This window comes from Leuresthes tenuis, unplaced genomic scaffold, assembly GCF_036924035.1.
Source record: "Leuresthes tenuis unplaced genomic scaffold, fLeuTen1.0.hap1 SCAF_2, whole genome shotgun sequence".
Lineage (NCBI taxonomy): Eukaryota > Metazoa > Chordata > Actinopteri > Atheriniformes > Atherinopsidae > Leuresthes > Leuresthes tenuis.
Genome location: NW_027325356.1, coordinates 27,973,322 through 27,979,321, shown reverse-complemented (window position 1 = coordinate 27,979,321; position 6,000 = coordinate 27,973,322).

Here is a 6,000-nt window from a genome sequence, read left to right as displayed (position 1 = left end):
GGAGATTAAAATTTTAAATCTAAGTTTGACTTGACTTGACTACCTGTTCCCCCTGACAGCTGTGGTTCATCCACCCTACTTCACTCCTGATACTGGTAATTACAAGTGTACAGCGCGATGGCAATGGACTGTACATGGGAGAGTTGTCGTGGTTTAATGTCACTATCATTCCTGGTGATGACGCACATCTCAGTCAGGATGTGTGGGTTGCTCGCACTGACATTTGGTGGTTGTGTGGAGGAAATACACTGAGACCTATCCTATCTGCTAATTGGAGGGGAATATGTGCCCTAATTCAGTTAATTATGCCTTTCTATGTGTTACCACTTAATGATGGTCCACAAGCTCCCAGTGCCATATTTAAGCTCCATCAGACTGGAGTGAAGTGCTCTGCCCCACATGGTTCGTTTGATGATTGCGTGTACAAGGACACCATTGGATTACCACAAGGAGTCCCTGATGAATTCAAAGCCTGCAATCAAGTAACAGCTGGGTTTGAATAATGTCTGTTCTGGTGGGCAACGATCAAAAATTTGAATATCGTGAAAAAGTTCAATTTTCTGTCACTCATTTCAGAAAGTGAAACTTGTATAGATTCATTACAGTGAAATATTTCAAGCCTTAATTTCTTGTAATTTTGATTATTATGGCTTACAGATAATGAAAACTCATAAGGGAGTGTCTCAGGAAATAAGAAAATTACAAGGATATTTTAAACAGAAATGTCAGGCTTCTGAAAAGTATGTTAATTTCTATGCACTCAATACTTGGTGGGCCTCCTTTTGCATGAATTACTGCATCAATGCGGCGTAACATGGAGGCGATCAGCCTGTGGCACTGCTGAGGTGTAATGGAAGCCCAGCTTGCTTTGATAGCAGCCTTCAGGTCATCTGCATTGTTGGGTCTGGTGTCTCTCATCTTCCTCTTGACGAGGCAAGTTTGCTGGCCAATCAAGCACAGTAACAGTAACCTTTGGCAGTGTGGGCACGTGCCAGATCCTGCTGGAAAATTAAATCAGCATCTCCTTAAAGCTTGTCAGCAGAAGGCTGCATTGACTGTGGACTTTAGAAAACACAGTGGACCAACACCAGCAGATGACATGGCAACCCAAATCCTCACTGAATGTGGAAACTTTACACTGGGCTTCAAGCAACATGGATTCTGTGCCTCTCCACTCTTCCTCCAGACTTTGGGACCTTGATTTCCAAATGACATGCAAAATTTACTTCCATCTGAAAAGAGAACTTCCAACCACTGAGCAACAGTCCAGTTCTTTTTCTCTGGTTCAGTAGTGGCTTGACACGAGGAATGCAACATTTGTAGCCCATGTCTAGGATTCGTCTGTGTGTAGTGGCTCTTGATGCGCCAACTCCAGCCTCAGTCCACTCTTTGTGAAGCTCTCCCAAATTCTTGAATGGATTTTGCTTCCTATAAAGGCTGCGGTTATCCCTGTTGCTGATGCACCCTTTCCTACCACACTTTTTCCTTCCACTAAACTTTCTATGAATATGCTTGGATACAGCACTCTGTGAACAAACAGCTTCGTTAGCAGTGACCTTTTGTGGCTTACCCTCCTTGTGGAGGGTGTCAGTGACTGTCTTCTGGACATCTGTCACGTTAGCAGTCTTCCCCATGATTGTGTAGCCTAGGCAAGGCAAGGCAAGGCAGTTTTATTTATATAGCACCATTCATACACAAGGCAATTCAATGTGCTTTAACAGCCACTGACCCAGACTGAGAGACCATTTAAAGGCTCAGGAAACCTTTGCAGGTGTTTTGAGTTAATTAGCTGATTAGGGAGCGACACCATGAGTTTCCAATATTGAACTTTTTCATGATATTCAAATTTTTTTACCTATACTTGTATTACAACCAGCAGCGTTTTGTCAGTTACACTCGTGATGGCATGAATGGACTGGCTAAACTACTAGACAAAACCAATTTAATGACCTGGCAGAATAGAATGGCGCTTGATATGCTTTTTGCCAAAGAAGGTGGTGTTTGTAGAATGTTTGGAGATATGTGCTGTACTTTCATTCCAAAAAGTAACACACGAACACTAACACAGCAACAGATGGAAGCATTACGAGCCATCCAAGGGCTGAGCACACTCTCCCAGGAATTGGCTGAAAACTCTGGTGGAGACGATCCTTTCTCCAGAACACTTGAAACATAGTTTGGCAGATTTAGCGGACTAATGTCTTCTGTGTTAGTGTCTCTTGCAGTAGCCATGGCTTTGAGCTCAGTGTGTGGCTCCTGTTGTATCCATTGCATCTAAGGCCTGGCTCAGAGACCGATAGTGTCTGACATTGATGTATCAACAAGTCCTGACAACTGCAGATGCCTACTATGATAACTGTGATGATACAGAAATCTAAAGCATGTGCCCTGTGAACATGAATGAGTGGCCTATAACATACCCTACGAAAACCTAACGAAGTGTAATGTTACAGATGTACTCTGATTCACTTATATGGAATGTCTTATGTGTGAATTTTTACTCCTTTCATATGTTTGAATTTTTCTTTTTTGATTTTGAAGAGCAGTAAGCATAAAGTATAAACAGGAGGGAAATTATAGAATAATTTTATCCTTCATGCTCACATAATCATTTCTACTTCTGTGTAACTGCTTATGTTACAACTATTGTACCTATGCATGAGAATAACAGCTGCTCTCAGAGGTCGCCACTATGCTCTCCTCTCAGGAGGGAATGTCCCACAGCCTTAGTGGTATCAGCGTCACTTTCTGATCCAAGAAGAGGATATTCCAAAGGCTCTGCATAATCAACACCACTGTCTGCTCCCAGAAGGGCAGAGGGTAATGTCTCATGACTCGTCTAAACAAAATGCAAGTCTCTGTCTGTTTACCCTATAAAAGCTTGTTTAGAACTTAGTATCTTGGAACATTTTCATCACAGCCTCTGTATGTAGATGTTCCCTTGTTGCAACATGATTAAATGTCCTATGCTTTTGAATTTCAGACAGTATTCCTGAGTATTCTTATTAGTTTTCCAAACAGGAGCCAAAAGTATATATACATTTGTACCATTCGCATCACCTGGCCTTTCTTAATGTTGAATGTGAACTAGCAAAAGACCTAACAAACTTATTACCTTATTAAAAGTAATCAGAGAGCACAAGTCTCTTTCGCATAGTGCATCTTTCTCATTTCTTTTTCCTATAAAGTTATAGAGAACCAAACATAATACACTAATATTGCTTAAAATATTGACAAGAATGGAAAATTATGTTTCATCTTTAACTTTAAGGCTCTTTGAGATCAGTTCTACTTCCTTTACTGTTCATGGTTGCAGAATTCATAACGAGAGGCTCCTGAACAGGAGGGATCATTTTCAACGAGGTGTTCATATGCAGACTCTAAATCTATCATTAGACATATCCAATATATTTGACTTTAACTGTCCAATATTTCAAAATCTGCTCATGATCCAAAAGGAAAGTCCAGGGCATCATCAAAGGTTAGGAAACATATGTTAAATGAATCTGCTTTTAGCTGGGCACATTAAAATTTAAGACATTACAGTATGTGCTTACATTGATGCGTCTTCGGTTTGCAGATGGTGACAAACAGGAGCAGATGACAGCCTGGCAGCGGATGGATTGAGATGTTTAACAGAGGTGACAATCTCCCAGGAGGGTGGAGCATTTGCCACTAATACTAATGCTTGAGATGTTTTCAGTCTCAAACACCAAGACATGTGTTTCAGTCACTTTAGAGGACATTACATTGACTTATATTAAATTCCTTAACCATAACCCTACGCACCACCTGTCTAACTTTATCCGAAGACAAAGCTCTAACCTTAAAGTTAAATGGAGACTTGGGTTTTTTGCACCTTACCAAAGGGAGGCAGGTCGCCAGTATGCGACCTTGTAAACAGAAGTATGTCCTCACAACATGACTTATACAAGCAGACACACACACTCGCACACCCACACAGGAGTCAAATGCTGCAAGAATAATTGACAGCTTCCTTTTAAGGCCACAACAGGAGCTGTGAACGCTGCCTGGCTGGTGACATCTTTAAACGGGAAGATGATGCTGGAAATGCTGATGCTTATTTGTTATTGGAGAAGGAAAGCAAGTAGATAATCAGCACCTGGATTTTGCTTTAAAATTGCTTTGGAAGAGGAGAAATTCAAATGAAGAATCAGCGTCATGCAGCAATGCTCCTTCACTAAAACCCAAACAGTGCACAGTGTGTGGGTCAGTTTAGTCAAAACAAGGCTGAAACAGAGCCCAGATGATGGACTTGAAGAGGACTACGCCCACGACTCTGCCAAACACACTCAGAGAAGCTCTGACTCTGTTTACACAGTGGAGGCTGAGCGTTCAAGGGAACACACTCTGCATTGCATGTAATTGCTTGTGATTCTATTTCTTCACTTCAAAGACAGGGAGTGCTGCAGTTCAAGGGTCAGAGGCTCGGCTGTTGCCCAAATGCCCTCCAATTTCCTGTTTTGTCTGACTTTGCAATTCTTATGGGATGTAAAATGTGAAGATCATGCTCTGCTGAAGCCAAAGTGACACAGAGCTCCATTTCAATCACCCTGACTCTTTGCTTTTAATCTCAGATCGTATAACACTTTATTTTACTCTCACGGTAACATGAGGTTTAGATTGTTGGGCTTTCTTTCAGGTTAAACTGTGCAAAGTTACACATGAAGCATGGAAGATGGAATTCAGCTCCAAATCCCTTGTTACACGTTGTCAGGAAGAACCCTGCTTTACAGCCATGGTAAAAAAGGATGTTGCCCTCCCACTCTTTTCTTTTCTGTCCATCATAAATAACCAGCAAAGATAGAAATTTGCACGTTATTTTAAGAAATACATACACATTTAAAACTAACACTCATAACACATAAATCCAAATTCTTGCACGTCCTCTTATAGAGAGCACAACAAAGTACATCTCTGAGTTTGTGTGTGTGTGTGGTTTTTTTTTTTGTTGGGGGGGGGGGGGGGGGGGTGGGGGGGTGGGGGGTACGTGCGAGTGAGAGGCCCCAGGACTAAATTATACTACAACATGGTCCCTCTCAAAGCCCACATCTGGGATTGGCCTTGACAACTAGATGCCGTGCTGCTCTAATTTTGGTTACTTTGTTTATAACCCTATAATAGAGACAGTATCGGACCACAGTGCTGGTATGAAGGAGGGTAAGAAACTAAGAGAAAGCAGTCACTTTGAAAAAAACTGAGGGGGTACTGACGCAAAAGTATTAAGCTGAGTAAAGAGGAGCTGTTTAGATAGGTCTATGTATTAGGTTAAAGCAAACTTTATTTGCTTCCTTTAAACTGGTTTCACACCATCACAGGGATTCTCCTTTAAACCTGAAGACTACAGGTTGTAGCTTGTTGCGTCGGGTGAGCGTGGATGTAACAATAATGACAAATCTGTAATTATATTTGGAAGATACCAAGGCTTTGCCAGCCCACTCACTCTCTTTAATGCTTCAGCATACTCCCTAAATTCACTTTGTCATCACTGGATATACAGAGTAACTTTGCTGACTTGATAATAAACAGCATTTTGCCCCAAGGACAAGGCTCACCGGATAGAAACGGATGCTGCATGGACAGGTTTAAAATATATTCAGCATTTGGGGATTAAGCTGTCAGCTGTGTATAAATCTGTCGGCTCTAATATTTAATCTTAAGAAGGTGAGTCATTTCAAGAGCCATTGAAAAATGACTTACAGGTGTTATGAAGTGTTGCATTAAGTGGCTTTAATGTGACTCTACATTTGATTAATATTTCTGACATTATTTGTCTACATCCAGTAATGTATTTAAAGTCTTTAGCAAGCAACCTAAAAACTGTCCTCTAAAGCCGACTCATCATTCAGGCGGCTGCAGTGCTCACATCTTCAAGTCAAGTTAGAGTTTACTGCCATGTCACAACAAAACGCCAGATACACAAACATCCACATGGAGCTGCGAGCAAACCCTCTGAAGTCAACATACACGGCACCCCAT